The 17,161-nt window shown below is 40.6% G+C and overlaps 1 protein-coding gene across 3 annotated transcripts in view; it reads left to right on the top strand.

Annotated features, from left to right (window-relative positions):
- Window positions 1-67: 67 nt before the first annotated feature.
- Window positions 68-17,161, top strand: part of DNMBP (dynamin binding protein) — a 117,269-nt gene continuing 100,175 nt past the window's right edge. For all 3 annotated transcript variants that reach the window (XM_059881962.1, XM_005225639.5, XM_059881963.1), the window contains exon 1: window positions 68-149. The gene's annotated coding sequence lies outside the window, so the exon portion shown is untranslated. The remainder of the gene's footprint in view (window positions 150-17,161) is intronic.

The raw sequence follows: 17,161 nt of genomic DNA, 5'->3' as shown, positions 1-17,161 counted from the left end.
CGGAAGCCTAGGCTGGAGGCGGGGCCGCGGCGCTGAGTCACGCGGGATTGACCCGCCCGCTGCCTGCAGAGGCGGAGGTGACAGCGGGCCTGGGACGTGCGGCCGTTGCTGCCCGCTGCGCCGAGGGACCGCCGGGCAGCGGAGAGCAGGTCAGAGGCCGGGCGAGGCCGGGTTGGGCAGTTCGGTCTTCGGGGGCGGCGGGCGGAGGGGACCCGGGCCCCGAGGGACGCGCCGGGATGCTGGGCCTGCGCTGCCCCTGCCCGGCCGCGGCCGCTACCCCTACCGGGAGCCTCCGACAGGCAGCGGGGCACCGGGCCCTCGTCGGAGCCCTCCGGTCCAGGTCGGTCGAACCCTAGGAGGCGCTGGGGACTGGAAGAAGCCAGGTGGTCGGCAGTCCGAGGGTTGCAGACGTGGGCTTTTTAAAATTGTGTCAGGCAAGCCCAGGGATCTTCGCCCTGCACCGCCCTGCCACTCCGGCAATGAGGCGAAATTTGTAAACTCTGGAAAAGAATCCAGCGTTATTTTACAGATGAAGAAATTCTTCTGGTTCACACAGCGTCACTTTCAGTCGGAGTAGGACGGTTTCCGAAAAAAGAGTAAGACCTGTTTGGCTAGAGATGCAAGTTTGCTTCTGGTGGAATTTGGTATACTTGCTTTCCTGCCTCAGGTACCGATGTCAACCAGGCATCAATTTCTCAAGGCATCTAACCTTAAAAAGGATGTCTATGCTGTCAGTTGAATAAAGGAATACTGGGGTTACAAACGGGTCAGGTCTGCTGCAAGTTAGATGCTGTGGAAAATGGTTGGTGTATACAGTTAAATTTTAAATGAAAACTCCACTTTACATGCAATCTTTTTATCCTTTATTGTCTGTCTCATTTATATAGTAATGAAGGATAGTCACAACTTATTCTGTAGTTACTAATTTGCCTTTAGGTCTGTTTTACGGTAATTGTTTTATAGTAATGTGAGCTTTCTTTTCACTATCACTGGTGCTGTGGAATGTGGCAAGCCAGGGGTAGCATTAATATTTAGTGTTTGAGCATAGATTAGCTGGGCTTCCCAAGTGGCGCTAGTGGTCAAGAACCTACCTGCCTATACAGGAGACACAGGTTGGATCCCTAGGTCAGGGAGATCCCTGGAGGAAGGCATGGCAACCCACGTCAGTATTCTTGCCTGGAGAATCCCATGGACAGAGGAGCTTGGAGGGTTACAGTCCATGGGGTCGCAGAGAGTCAGACATTTCTGAAGCGACTTAGCACACATAGGTTAGCTACAGGTGTTTGTATAGCTGAAGTTACAGGCTCGATTAATTCCTTGTTTTATATTGAAGAGTGAAGTATGTGCCAGCATACAGGTGTTTCTTAGACTGTTGCTGCGTTTATTACTCACCGCATAGAATTGATTCAAATTGATGAGCAAGTTAGTTTAAACCTCAGCACCTGTTTTTCTCTAAATTATTGAATTAAAGGATCTCTAAGACTCCTATCTCTAAAGTTCCCTGATTTTATGTGTTAATTTGAAACATATGTGACTCATTGTGACAAACGGTTTTTAGAAAACATGTTTTTTAAAAAACTGCATCATGCATAGCAAATCTTCAAATTCAGTGTTATTCTCAACGCTTCCAGTCACTTCATCATTGTTGAGTTAATGTAAGTGAAAAGAGATTTTTCAAATTACTTCTGTGTTAAATTCACTAAATTTAGAGACTGTAATGAATGCTTTGTGTATGGTGGAGAGTTGCTAAAATCTGGCCTGGGGATGGGATCTCTGCAGTGCACAGATAACTTTTACAATAAGCCAAGAACATTCTGCCTCGGAAATGTGATAAGGTGTCTTCAATACAGTGTTCATACTGTGTGAATTTCCAGCCGAGATGTGGTAATCTTCGTAGACAATCTGTCCAAATATGTACATGTTATTTTGTCTTGCAGCTCCAAAGTAGAGCCTTTCGCACCTCTTGTTTCTTTCCTGGCTCATTTCTTCTTAGTGTCCCTCTTACGTGCAGAGACCCCTTCACATTCCTCTTTGATCCACATGAAAGAGGCAGTTCAGGGCCTCTTTCAAGCACTGATTGAACCTACATCACTTTTTCTCCTCTTAAAGTACATGATAAATTGTAATTCTTGAATGATCATTTAGGTCTCCTAAAAACTCAAGAGTGAATATTCATTTTTAGAACATAGTGCAAGAGTCCATGAGGCTCTGGTTCTGAAAAAGGGTTAAGGGGACTGTGTATAGATTTTTATCCTCCCTAAACTGGGAGACTGCAATCTAGGAAGCCTCCAGAGCCAGTAGACTTATTTCAGTGCCTCAGAAGGAAACAGTTTGAACAGGATACATGGTGAATCTTCAAATTTGTTACTCTTCTCATCTCTCCCACTCACTTTATCAGGGTTGGGCTGAAATAAGTGAAAGGTGATTTCTCATATTTCAGACACTTCAGTGATTGTTCAGATTACAGATACTTTTTAAATTTGGTGAACTTTTTTAAGTGACAAAAGCAATTAAACTAGAATGCAAATGGAGGTTTGCATACCCACTACCAGATATAAGGCTTTTATTATTTTCTAGGTTTATTAGTCTGTCATTTCTGAAGTTAGTTAATGTATTACCTACCCCACAGCGGGCTTCCCAGATGGCTCAGTGATAAAGACTGCCTGCTAGGGCAGAGGAGGTGGGTTCCATCCCTTGGTTGGGAAGATCCCCTGGAGGAGGAAATGGCAACCCTTAAACACAAATTCAGTTAATATTAAATAGTTTCTTCTTATGCCTTGCTTAGGAAATCTGAATAAACTAACCTTCAAGATTGGATAACTTAGTCTTGTTGGCCAGGAGCTAATTATAAGATATCAGTCTCTCACCTGGAAAGGCAGAAAGGTATGAAGAAGCAGCCATAAAATCATATCACAGATCAACCTTGTGATGAAAGAAGTGATAAACAAATCAAGGCTCAACAAATATTCATGGAGCACCAGATCTGTTCTTGGTGCTGGGGATATAGCTGTGAACAAAACAGAAAAGGCCCTGCCCTCATGCAGTAGATATTCTGGTAGCATGGGGGCAGACAGGAAATAAATATGTGACTGGATCATGGTCACATAATTCTAAGTGTTGTGAAGAAACAGAAAGAGGTGTAAGTGGGAAAGGAGAAGGAGGCGTGCACTCATAAAGTGCAGAGTGGTCTAAGAAGGCCTCTACTGAGATCGCTTTGAATCTACGTCTTGAGAGGAGTGAGGGAGTGAGCAGAAGGCAGAGGGATGAGTAAGTTCCAGACCCCAATGCAGAAGCATGTTTGGCATGTGTGAGGGACAGCGAGGTCATGGTGGCCAAGTAGTCCCCATGTGGGTGAGGGGAAAGTGCAGCAGATAAGAGGTGGTAGGAGTTGGGGTTGGGCACAGGGTGTGCATAGCAGTGTAGGCGGTTTTGTAAAGTATTTTGGCCTTTACTCTGAGTGAGGGGGGAGCCCGTTGAGCCTTTTGGACAGAGAAGCTTCTGATGACTTATGTTTTAACAGGATTACTCTGGCTGAGTGACAGAGAGACGGAAAGGGACAAGGGCACAGTCGGTGAGGGCTTCCCATTCATACCAGTTTCGTGACCCTGAACTGCAGTCCCCTGGCTTTCGTTTGCTCATCTTAGGATAACCAGGCGCTCTCTAGCTCTAGAATTTTTAGATTCTAAGAAGTGTGGAATCTCTGTGGGCTAGAGGATTATATATATGAAAAGGTTCTGAAAGTAAGTTGTTTCAGAGGACGTGAAAAGTTGATGGCACCAATGTGCCTTTAGCTGAATCACTCCTAATCTCACTCCTAATCAAGAGGTAATCGGCTCTTTTCAGTTAGGTTGTGAGGTCATGAGAACAAAAACACTGTTTCGTGACCATTCTGCCCTGATCCCTTTAGTCCTCTGCTGATCCCTGAATTTTTCCCTTCCTGCTTGAAAAAGGATGAAAAGCTGTTACTCATCAACAAAGCTGGCAACCAGAGTTGCTTTTGTTGTTAGGAAAGTTGGAAACTTAGGGGAAGGAAACAATTCTAATTTTGTTTTCATCACAGGTCATTTGAATTCTTCTTTTTTAACACGCAAGGAGCCTAAAAGATGTCTTTTTTTTTTTTTTTTTCCCTTATCTTCCTCCCTGGATTTTAGTTGGTGATGATGCATTTCATTATGCTTTCCCACCCACCCCGAGTACTGTTTTTAAGGTCCTCCTGTGTTTCTACATGTACATCTAATTCTTTGCTTCTGAATGCTGTATTATGTCCCATGCTCTGTGCATGTGTGAACCACAATTTTGCTTGTCTCCTCTCTGTGTAATACATCCTCAGGTTGTCCCTACGTCCTACCACCACAAATATTGCTGCAGTGAGCATCTTCATACCTGTCCACTTCTAAAACTGTGTAATAGAAGTGTGGGGTATACACTTAGAAGGGAATCACTGGGTCATGGGCTTTCACGTCCTGAATTTGATCAGACTGTGCCAGATGCCTGCCCACAATAGCTGTACCAATCTCTCCTGCCAGAAGTGTTTGAGGGGTCTTATATCATGTCCCAACCACCACTCAGCTTTCTCTCGGTCTCCACCTTTTGTAATCTCATAGGGGCAAGGTGGTATCTTGTCGTTTTCATTTGTATTCTTTGGTTACTAATGATTATAAAGATCTCTTATACATATAGTTTTATCTATAAATTACTGATTCCTGTCTTAGCCCATTTTCTCTTGAAGTTACTGTGTTGTTGCTGTTGACTCGTGGAAGACAGTTTATAGATGTTTATTCATCATCACTTTGTAGATGTTTTCTCATATGTTAATTTTGTCTTTGTTGTCCTTTTATCAATAAAAATTCTTTTTTTAATAAAAATTCTTAATTTTAATGAAATAAGTAAATTCTTTGGCTTATATCTTATGCTTTTAGAGTTTTAAGAAGGCCCTGCCAGTCCCCAAGTTATTGCTATTCCTTTAATTTGTCTAGAGTCCACATTACACATGAGTTAGATAGGGATCCAGCCCTATTATTCTCCATTTAATGAGCCAGTTTTTTCCAGTAACATATCCAAAAAACCCATCATTTCTTTCATTACATTGTGATACTCTCTTTCTCCTGTATGGTTTCCGTGGATACACTAGTCTATCTCTAAGCCTCTTTTTTGTTCCATTAGTTTGTCAGTTCTTGCTCTGTTTTTTATTGCTCTAATTTTATTACAGTGATTTGGCAATACAACCTGATGAATGGCACAGCAAGTATCCCATCTCTTTTATTTTTAAATTTATTTAGCTACTCTGGGGTCATTATTTTTCCATATAACATTTGCAGTATGTTTATCAAGTTCCTCAAATTTTTTGAGAAATTTTTATTGGGCTTACCTTGAATTTATAAAGTATTTGAGAGAGGCTTAACATCTTTTTGATATTAGCTTATTTCATTCAGAAGTATGGCATGTGTCTCTTCATTTATTCAGCTCAGTTTTTTTCCAGAATTTTTGTTTTACTTGGAAATGATTTTAAAACTAACAGAGGAATTCTAAGATTAGTACAAAGAGCTCCTGTATATCCCTTACCTAGATTCATATTGCTGTATTTGCTTTATTACTCCCTGTCTACATTTCTCTGCCATTTGTTCTTACCCATTTGAGTTATTAGTTGCAGACATCATGACCCTTTACGCCTAAATACTTCATCAGCTCATCTTTAAGTCCCATATTAGAACTTTCAAGTTTTCTCCATAAAGGTCTAAGAGGATATTCTTGGCTAAATTAATTTCTGAATACTGAATAATAGTTTTGTTACTATTGTGAATCATGTGTATTTCTATTACTGTTGGCTATTGGTAGTTTAAGAGAAATGGTATTTATTATTGTAAGTTAATCTTGTATTTTGCAGCCCGGCTTCACTGTCTTATTCAAATAGTCTGCTGTTTTCTGTTGTTTCTTTTCCCCATAATTATGTCCTTTGAAAATACTGATAGTTTTGTTGTTTCCCATCCTTGTATTTCTTGTTTATCTTTCCTTTACAGCCTTGACCAGAACTTCCAGAACTATGTCAAAAATGTTGCTATGTTAGTGAACATCTTTGTCTTGTCCTCACTCTTAAGGAGAATTAATCTAAAGTTTCCCGATTTCATATAATGTTTGTTTTAGGTTTTAGGTGTACCTTCATCAGGTTATCCTGGAGAAGGGAATGGCAACCCACTCCAGTATTCTTGCCTGGAGAATTCCGTGGACAGAGGAGCCTGGCGGGCTGCAGTCCATGGGGCCACAAAGAGTTGGACACGACTGAGAGACTCAAACTTTCGTTAGGTTAAGGTATTCTCCTTTAGGTACTCCTGGTTTACTGAGCATTTTCATCATAAATGGGTATTAAGCCTTGTCAAATACTTTTCAGGATTTGTCTCTAAAGAAATAAGATGGCGTCAGGAGGCTGCAAACCAAAATCTAAGCTGAGCTTTAGCTTCAAGTATAAGAAGATTAATAAAAGTCAGTATTTCTGAACACTGCATATATAAATTTATGGTAAACATATCACAATTCCAATATAAGCTTATTTCACTGTTATGTCATCGTTTTCCTCCTGCTTTAAGAGTGAGAATTTAAAAAGCTGGTGTGAAGGATGAGAGCGCCATATTCAGCATAACTGAAGTCGTCAGCATGATTGTAAATATAAGATATGTAAAATTATAGTTTCCTTGCTCTGTGGATCAGTCTCTGCTCTGGGTATAAATCTCACCTAAGTATATCTCACAGAATATTGAGATGGTTCAGCAAGTAGCTCTTTAGCAGCCATAACTGCTAGAGTGTTGGGCAGTAGATTCTCAGGGCCATCTCTTTGGTACATGATTGTTTTTTTTTTTTTAAGCTAGCTGTTTTTTCTTAATTATAAAAATTATGCCTCTTAATTGTAGAAAATTTGCAAATAGAAAAGGAAATCTTTGATCCTGCCTTTTAGAATAAATCCCTGTTAAACTGTTTCTCTCTCTGGTCTTCTTTGGGGAGTAGGTATGGGGGGCTTACTTTTTGGAGGAGGAGAATTCACCTAACGTTGGGCTATATAATTTTGCATCACCCCTCCTTTTTCAGGTTTAGGCCATTAGCTTTTGTTTGTCTTGCTTTGATTGATATTCTGGAAAAAAAAAAAAGCTGTAAGAAAGATATGATTCGTTTATAGAGGCAGGGTTATAGCTTGCTGATGACTTGGACATTTCTAACAGGCTGGGTCTGAGTGCACAGACAGCCCGGCCTCATTACCAGAGTATGGAGAAGTCATAGTCCATCTGCCAGCAGACGGAAGACTAGCTTGAAGGAGAGGAGGAATCTATTTGATGTCACTCTGCTTCAGTTCAGTTAGCACCTTCCTTGTTTAGAACACATTTGCATTTATCTTTCAGAAAATAAAAAGTATGGAGGAAATAGTTGTAATTTACTTTCTTTTGACTCTGAAATAAGCCCAAAATATTGTCTTGTTTCCCTAATCACCTTCTGCTAGTGTGAGGTGAGGGAGTGTGGTACTAAACTGCTGGAAGTGACAGAATTTTTAACATTCTTATCAGCTGATAGATTCAGTATCCAATGCCCTCCCCTCCTCACTCCTCATTCCTTCACCCTGCTCTTTTTCATTTTGCTGAGATACCTGTCACTTCCTCAGATCTTGTTGTCTGCCTTCCCCATCCCTCCAGGAGGAAGTTCTTCAAGGACAGGAACCTGTTTTGTGCACTGATAAATCCCAAACACCTTTGAGCCTTGCCTGGTACGTAGCATGCCCTCAACAGATGGAACCCATAAAATGAGTCAATCTGTAAGGAGGCAGCTGTGTGTTACAGCGAGGGAAAGTCTTAAGGGAGAGGTAAGGGAAGACAATTTTCTTAGCCTCATGGGTTCGATAAACTAGTAGAGTCCCCGTTTCCTGCTTGACCTTTTAAGTGTTTCTATCAACCCAGCCACAGAGTTAATTTCTCTATATCTGTTTTAGCCACTCTGTGGTTTTTGAAAGTGGAGTGTGTCTGTGTTGCTGACAAGCACATGGCGGGAGTAGGGCTGCCGAGAGAATAGTCCGTGCTGACGTGGGCTCATAGGTTCCGGGCCCAGCACACACTCTGCGTTGTTTTCATGAGGTGATTGATTCTCTTAGGACAAATGATCTGCCCCATCAGCAAAAAAAGTTGCAGTGGATGTGCCGAGTGGCACTGAATGCCCAGTGTCACACCCCATGCCCTCCCCCTTTCTAGTTTATTCTTCCTCCCTTCCCCAGCCATGCAGAAACCTTTTGGCATCTCTGTTGTTTCTGGATATGATTCAGGATTGTTATGATGAACAGTCATGCTGCATATACCTGGTCACTTAATATAAAGCAAGGCTCAATCATATTAAATAGCATTCTGTAGGGTGCTAAGAGAGAAAAAAGGAGGGGGGGGGTTGACACAAAGACACCATAATGCTGTCCTGGAGGCCAAGGCTGTAGACCCATCTGTCTTGTATAGAGCATTGTTTGAGTCAAGGTCCTGAAAAATACCACTTAACCATTATTTTTACCTACTATTATTCTACTGGTTGACACATTACCTGGCCCTCAAATCTGATCCAAACTGTCCATGTATATTCTAATTCCACGTCCCTATTTCTACTTCAATCAGATCTCTCTCTCTTTCCTATAGCAATGAGGATAGCAATAAGTATATTATTATAATTATGAATATGTCTTGGGGTTCACTGCTGCTGCTAAGTCGCTTCAGTCGTGTCCGACTCTGTGCGACCCCATAGACGGCAGCCCACCAGGCTCCCCCATCCCTGGGATTCTCCAGGCAGGAACACTGGAGTGGGTTGCCATTTCCTTCTCCAATGCATGAAAGTGAAAAGTGGAAGTGAAGTCGCGCAGTCGTGTCCGACTCTTCGCGACCCCATGGACTGCAGCCTACCAGGCTCCTCTGTCCATGGGATTTTCCAAGCAAGAGTACTGGAGTGGGGTGCCATACTAGGAGTCTGAATTTAAATGAAGGGAAAGGAATTTAAAACAACAATAATAATGTACTAACAGTGGCTAATATTTTAGCCAGTCATAGTCCTAACTGCGTTTTTATTTAATCTTCAGAACAATTTTATAAGGAAGATCAGATCAGATCAGATCAGTTGCTCAGTCGTGTCCAACTCTTTGCGACCCCATGAATCGCAGCACGCCAGGCCTCCCTGTCCATCACCAACTCCTGGAGTTCACTCAGACTCACGTCCATCCAGTCAGTGATGCCATCCAGCCATCTCATCCTCTGTCGTCCCCTTCTCCTCCTGCCCCCAATCCCTCCCAGCATCAGAGTCTTTTCCAATGAGTCAACTCTTCCCATGAGGTGGCCAAAGTACTGGAGTTTCAGCTTTAGCATCATTCCCTCCAAAGAAATCCCAGGGCTGATCTCCTTCAGAATGGACTGGTTGGATCTCCTTGCAGTCCAAGGGACTCTCAAGAGTCTTCTCCAACACCACAGTTCAAAAGCATCAATTCTTCGGCGCTCAGCCTTCTTCAGAGTCCAACTCTCACATCCGTACATGACCACAGGAAAAACCATAGCCTTGACTAGACGGACCTTTGTTGGCAAAGGAATGTCTCTGCTTTTGAATATGCTATCTAGGTTGGTCATAACTTTCCTTCCAAGGAGTAAGCGTCTTTTAATTTCATGGCTGCAGTCACCATCTGTAGTGATTTTGGAGCCCAGAAAAATAAAGTCTGACACTGTTTCCACTGTTTCCCCATCTATTTCCCATGAAGTGGTGGGACCAGATGCCATGATCTTCGTTTTCTGAATGTATAAGGAAAGTGCTATTGTAATCCTCATTTTGCATTTGGAGAAACTCAGGTACAAGTTGGTTAGGAAACTTGCCCTAAAGTTTTTAATGCTGTTAAGTGATAGAGCAGGAAATCAAACACCTGTTTTTCTCCAGCACCCACTGTCTTAACCAGCATGCCATAGCAGGTCTCAGGTAAGTGGCTGCCTGAAGACCAGGAATGACCTACAGTCACATGGTTAGTGATGATTGTCCTTTTTTCATGTTCACCACACTGCTCACTGGAGTGAGGTGTAGGGGGACTGGGAGGAGTCTGCAGCGGGGACTGGCTGGGGAGTTTCTTCCCAGATCCCGTGTTGACTCTGCAGACAGAAACGAATAGCACCTCAGAAAGGGAGAGGCTCTGAAACTACCCATCCAGCTTGCGTTCTCTGGCTTTTTGACCTTTTCCTAAAAATAATAATTTCCTAATAATTAATAATATTTGAGATTTGCAAAAAATGAATAAAGAACAATACAACAAATGTCCCATGTATCCAACACTCAATTTAAGACGTAGAAAGCTGAGTTGGTTTGTGTTCCACCTCCCTTTGCCCTTTTTAAGATTCTCTGGTTCTAGTGACTTAGAAGGAAAAATAAAAGAATTGCATTTTATTTACATATGGCAGCAGTACCATTACTGTCACCTAAGAAAAAGCACTAGTCATTCCTTAATATATAATCAGGAAGCTAGTCAATGTTCAGAATTTCTTCCATTTGTCTCTGTTTCTTAAACAGTTGATTTGTTTGAATTGGAATCCAAGAAATGGCACCCATTGCATTCAGCTAATATATTTCTTAAGTAGTTTTTAATTGATAAGTTCCCTTTCCTTTCATTTTCATTTTAAGTTTTGATTACAGTTTATTTTGTTAAAGCGTTTTGTCATATAGTTTCCCACATTCTGGGTTTTTTGAATGGCTATGATGCAACCTTATTGCCCAATTGCGAGTTAATTTACACTTTTAATCTGTCAGTCACTTTTGGAGGTTCCAAGTTATTCAGTCTCCATAAATAGAAAGGGTTCACTGACCCACATACAGCTTGGTCTGGTCCAGAGGTCATTTCCGAGGAGTCTTCCAAAATGTTCCAGGTGATAGGGAATGACATAATCAGCAGCAGATATCTCTAAAAAACATTTTGCCGCATAAGGAATTTTATAGCTTCTCTTTGGCAAGGAATTTTCATGGTCGCTAGAGTCAGAGAAGGGAAGGGAGAAGCGAGTGAGTGGTCTGGTTTTCTTCTTTCAGACCGTGTCTGTTGCTTTAAGGATTTCTGGGGCTCAGTGCCAGAACTTCCTTGGGATATTATTGTCTTATAGTTTAGATCTGCTTATCAGGAAACAGAATCCCTGAAGGGTCAGTTAAGAGGAGAATGAGTTTACATTAAAATCAGACCTTTGTTAGTGCCTGTTGGGGTCTTGTGTTTTATTCCTGAGCCGCTAGCCAGACTGTAGAGCATAATACTAATGTGTATGGTCTTCACACCTATAGTGTTTATTATCTGTTCTTTATGCTGCCACTGTCTAGATGTCGTTCAATAATTATAATATGTGGACCGCTGTAGACATGAAGAAGTCCAATTTTGTTTTATTTTTCTTTTAGTCTTGTTGCCTTGACCCACTAGTCAACTGTAATAGTTCTACAGGGTAATTAGTCAATATTAAAAAGAAAGAAAATTGTTGAAGTGTGAAGCAATATTTGGCTTTATTTATCTGGTGGTTCAGATGGTAAAGAATCTGCCTGCAATGTAGGAGACCTGGGTTTTATCCCTGGGTCGGGAAGATCCCCAGGAGAAGGGGATGGCAACCCACTCCAGTATTCTTGCCAGGAAAATCCCATGGACAGAGGAGCCTGGCAGGCTGCAGTTTGTGGGGTCAAAGAGTCAGACACAGCTGAGCGACTAACACTTTCACTTTCATCAATATTTAGTGGCTTGATGACTGTTAAAAAAAAATCTCAATGTCAATATTTTCATGTAGTTTTAAAGCCCAACAATTAATAAAACCAAGACTAAAAATCTAACATAGAATAAGGACATTTAATGCGTTTGTTACAGTACTGCTTACACTTTCATTATGAACTTGCTATCTTAAGAAGTTTGCTTTAATTAAAGGCATTGATAACAGTAAATTACTGGAAATCTTTGTGTTAAATTTTACCAATATATTCAAATTTTATTCTTATATTCCATATAAGAATGGAATCAGAAGTCAGACCTGGTTAATATTCTCTTCTAGTGACTCCAAATGCTTAAAAACTGAAGTATAATTATTCACAACGAAAGTGTCAACCAGAAGTGGTTTGCTAGTTATGGATTGTTCTTCCTTGCAGTGATCAGTTTAACAAAAATAAACACTTCCTATTTACCATGGTCACAGATAGCAACAGCATACACAGGCGATAGTATGATTGAAAAGCAGTCTGTAGATGTGTTGTATTAATACGTGTTACAACGTAGTTCCTCGCAGTGAACTGCCAGTATTTTGATGAGGCTAGAGTTTGGGGAGTGTGGTGGGTGGAGGGTGTCCAGAAATGAGGCCAAACATATGTGTGGGAACCAGATCACGATGAGCTCTGTACGATTTACAAAGGAGTTTCAGATACTTCTTATCAGTGATGGATGAGAAACTCTTTTGAACTTCAAGCCGTAGAGAATTATGAGAGTTTGTAGTTAAAAAAGATAGTCCTAGTGCAGTGTAGAAAATAGAACAAAGGGACATAAGACTGGTGGGTAACCATTTAGGAAGCTATTGCCATAGTCCCAAAGACGAGATGATGGGAGAAAAAAGAAAAGTAGGGCAGGGGCAATCTCAAACTGAAAAATGTCAAGTCAAAGAACAATTTTTAAGAGGTGTATGAGTTTGAAGGACTTGACAATAGTGTTAATGTTTTTCCTGGAAATGGAGGATACTTTTTTAGAAGGTTTTTTTTTAGGACATTAGTTTTTTTTTTTTTTTTTTACATTTATTAAAAGATTAATTTGGGGAACTGGCTCACAGGATTATGGAGACTAAGAAGTTCCATGATCTGCTGTCAGCCAGGTAGAAACCCAGGAAAGTCAGTAGTATAGTCCTAGCCTAAGCTGAAAGGCTTGAGAACAAGGAAGTGCTGATGGTGTAAGTTCCGTAGGATATTTAATTAATTTCATATTCCTCTTCTATCCCTGGAAGGCATTTGGCAAGGTTTTCTTAGACCCATAGGCAAGGATCTCTTAAGTAAAACTGCTGCCAGATCTTTGTGGGATGTAGAACTATGTAGGTCACTTAGAGTTTAGGGTAGAGGGGGATGTCAATTGCTTTGTCCTTGTGACCAGTAACCACAAAGAGTCACATTACTGCCCCTTCCTTTGAAAGAGACGAGCAATTTTGAGCAGTTGGCCCCACCCAGAAGTTGCTGCCTCATCTTTAATATTGTTATCATCAGTATGAGCAATGATAACATTTCTCCTCTCACTTCATTATCATCATCACCATCCTCGTAGCTGACATTTACAAAATGTGCGAGGCTTTACTGTTTACCAGGAAATGTATTAAATGTTTTACCAACATGATCAAATGTATTTATCTATCTTTGGCTGTGCCAGGTCTCTATTGCTGTGCAAGGGCTGCCTCTAGTTGCAGTGAGTGGGGTACGCCTGCTTCTCTCTGCTGTGGCTTCTCGTTGCAGAACATCAGATCTAGAGCACCTGGGCTCAGTAGTTGTGCATGGGCTTAGTTTGCCCTGTGGGTTTTGGGATTTTCCTGAACCAGGGATTGAACCCTTGTCCCCTGCATTCGCAGGTGAATTCTTAACCACTGATCCACCAGGGAAGCTCCCTACATGATCAAACTTAATCCTCATAACACGCCATAAAATAAATTACTATTGTTATCTTCAGTTTACAGATGAGGAAACAAAAGTTCAGAGTGGTTAAAGTAACTTGCCCAAGGTCACATAGCAAATGCAGAACCAAAAACTGAAACTAATTCTCTGACTTAAATGTGAGCTCTTAGCTGTTATGAATATATTTATTACTTAATAGAATTTAGAAGGGAAAATGATTTCTCTTTTTAAATTTATTGCTTTATGTAGCCATGCCCTAGAAAGTTCACATAATCAAACACTGTATTACCCACCCTCCATCTGCAGCTAATAGTGGGAATAAAACATAAATACATTTTTAATACATAAAATACAGGAAAAACTTGAAGGACAGTCAGATCAGATCAGTTGCTCAGTCATGTCCGACTCTTTGCGACCCCATGAATCGCAGCACGCCAGGCCTCCCTGTCCATCACCAACTCCCGGAGTTCACTCAGACTCACGTCCATCGAGTAGTGATGCCATCCAGCCATCTCATCCTCTGTTGTCCCCTTCTCCTCTTGCCCCCAATCCCTCCCAGCATCAGAGTCTTTTCCAATGAGTGAACTCTTCGCATGAGGTGGCCAAAGTGGAGCATAAATAGGGAAGCTATTTAAATTTCTGACTTTTTTCAAGGCAAGATATCCATGTATGCCTTCACTATTTTTAGCCTGAAATATGGCAGTTTCTAAAACAAGAGATACACTCAGTTTTTAAAATTGAGACATAATTCACAAACCACGAAATCCCCCCTTTTAAAGTATACGATTGAGTGGGGTTTTTTTGGGTGTTTTACACATATGTGCAACCTTCACCACTGTCTAGTTCCAGAACATTTCCTCGCACTGGAAAGAAACCTTGTGTTCTTTAGCAGTCAGTCATTCCCCACTTCTTTCTCCTGAGACACTCGTTTTAAAACCCATTAAATGCCAAAAAAACATCCTAAAGCTATGACAAGGATTTTGAGAATATCTGTCCATAGGCTTGCTCTCTAATGCAGATGATGATGAGAGCAGCAGCAGCAACAGTCATAATAGCAGCTGACCCCTGTATGATGCTTACTACGTGTAAGGTACTCTTCTAAGTGCTGTATTTACATTAACTCATTTAAATTTCTATGAAGCAGGTTCTGTCACTAAACCCATTTTCTAGATGAGGAAATTAAAGCACAGAGAAGTTGAGTAACTTGCCTCAAATCACGTAACCTTAACATGGGGTGGAGCTAGGAGGTAAAGCCAGATAGTCTGGCTTTGTGATCTGTGCTCTTAATTATTGTGTTTTAAGTTTCATATTTATATTTGAAAATCATATAAAGACCTTGAACCATGCTAAGTGAAAGAAGCCTGTCACACAAGACCACCTATTGTATGACTCCATTTGTATGAGATGCCTAGAGAAGGCAAATCTTTCTGTCTAGAGAGAAAGTAGATTACTGGTTGTCTGGGGCTGGGATGGATGGGGAGATTTTTGGAGACAAATGGAAAGTGACTGCTAATGGGTATGGAGTTTATTTTTGAGATGATTAAAATGTTTTAAAATGGATAGTGGTCCAGGTTGCACAACTCCGGAAATTTACTAAACCCATTGCATTGTACACTTTGGATTAATTCTATAGTATGTGAGTTGCAACTCAATAAACCTGCTTTTTTAAAATGATGTGAAGATAAATGACCTGGATGATTTGCCTTGGAATACCTTTTTGTCTTTATCTGGGGAAAAAAATACACACATTTGTGTTTGGGAGTGCTCAAATACTTAAAACCTGTTCTAATTCTAACCATTATACTTGCTTATTCAAACATTTCAGGTGCTCCCAAGTACCTAAAATCAAAGCCCAATCTTTCTAATGTGGGAGTGAGTCCTGTGAGATCCTGTAAGCTCTGTGTGAAAGAGGAACATGATCATTGGGAATGTGAATATACATTTTGATATATAATTTCAATTAGTTCAGTGTGTTAAGTTATCCATTCTGCAACTATTTATGGAGGGCCTGCTATGTACCAAGCAGTGCTCTAAATGCTCAGTATACATCAATGCATAAAACAGACAAAAAGGATCCCTGCCCTATAGAGCGTGTAGTGGATAAGGACTAATTCTGTAGACTTCATAGAGGAGGTACCATGAGCTGGATCTTAGAAGATAATAGTTTATTCAGAAAATAAGAGTTATGCATGTTTGATGGAAGAGGGACATGCTCAGCTGATCCAGTCAAAAAAACTAACATCACATTTTGTCTTTTTTTTTTTTTTGGCTGTGCAACAGATAACTTCAAAATCTCAATGGCTTATTACAGCAACCATCGATTTTTTAATAGCCCTTAAGAGGGCTGAGATTTGTAGGTCCGAGTAAAGGAGTAGAGACAGCAGCAAATGGATATAGGAGCAGGAATCTTCTTGGGGATTTATCTCAGGTCTTTGGCCCAGGGCAAGCCTCGGTGAGGCCTGATGCAGTGGCTTCTGTGGGGCTAAGAGCTGATCAGAGATACCCGAGGGTGCATGTTGCTCAGAAATACTGGATTTCTAGTCGAACCAGAGTTGAGAGACCTTGATGAGCACTTAAGACATTCATCTGAGACCCCAGAGGGAAAGATATAACCCATTGTGTGATGACTGAAATGATAGATTTAGCACATGAGGAATTTAAAGCAGCTAATGTAAATAGGACATAATGAATAGATAGGGACCTTCAAAGTGTGGTTGCTGAAATAAAGATTAACTGGATGGATTTAAGAGAGCAAGAGCAGTGCTGCAGAAGAAAGGGGCCAGTGAACTATAAGGCAGATAAATAGAAGTTATCCAAGCTGAAATGTAGAGGGAAGAAAGACTGGGGACAGGAGAGAACAGAACTGTAATGACAGTGAGTTAATATCAAGTAGTTTAATATATGTCTAATTGGAATCTCATAAAGAGAGGAAGAAAGATGGAGAAATAATGACCAGAATTTCCCCAAATTTAATCAAAAACATCAGCTTATATATTCAAAAATCTCAATGAACCTCAAACTGGGTAAATAAGACTGTACACCTCAACACTTTGTCGTCAGATTACTGAAAACTAAAGACAGAGAAAACTCTTAAGAGTAGAGAAAAAAGGTATTACAGGGGAATGAAGATAAGAATGACAGCTGACTTCTCATCTGAAATAGGCAGAAGATACTGGAACAACATTTCTAAAATTTGAAAGAAGAAAAATAAAACCACCAATCAAAATACTGTACTAACCAAAAAAATCTTTCCAAAATGAGAGTACAATTAAAATGCTTTCAGATAAACTAAAGTTGAGCAAACTTGTTGTCAACAGACTTATACTGTAAGAAATGCTAAAAGATATTCTTTAGGCTGAGAGGAAATGATATTGGAAGGAAACTCAGATCTGTGGAAAGGGATGAAGAACACAAGAAGTGGTAATTGTACAGGCAAAAGTGAAAGACCTTTTGTTTAAGGACAACTCATTGTTTATAACAAAAATGGCATTGTATTTTGGGGTTTATAATATACTACATTAATTATCTATCGTTG

This window comes from Bos taurus, chromosome 26 (assembly GCF_002263795.3).
Source record: "Bos taurus isolate L1 Dominette 01449 registration number 42190680 breed Hereford chromosome 26, ARS-UCD2.0, whole genome shotgun sequence".
Classification (NCBI taxonomy): Eukaryota; Metazoa; Chordata; class Mammalia; order Artiodactyla; family Bovidae; genus Bos; species Bos taurus.
Note: the sequence above shows the minus strand (reverse complement) of the source record. Positions and strands in the feature narration are given on the sequence as shown.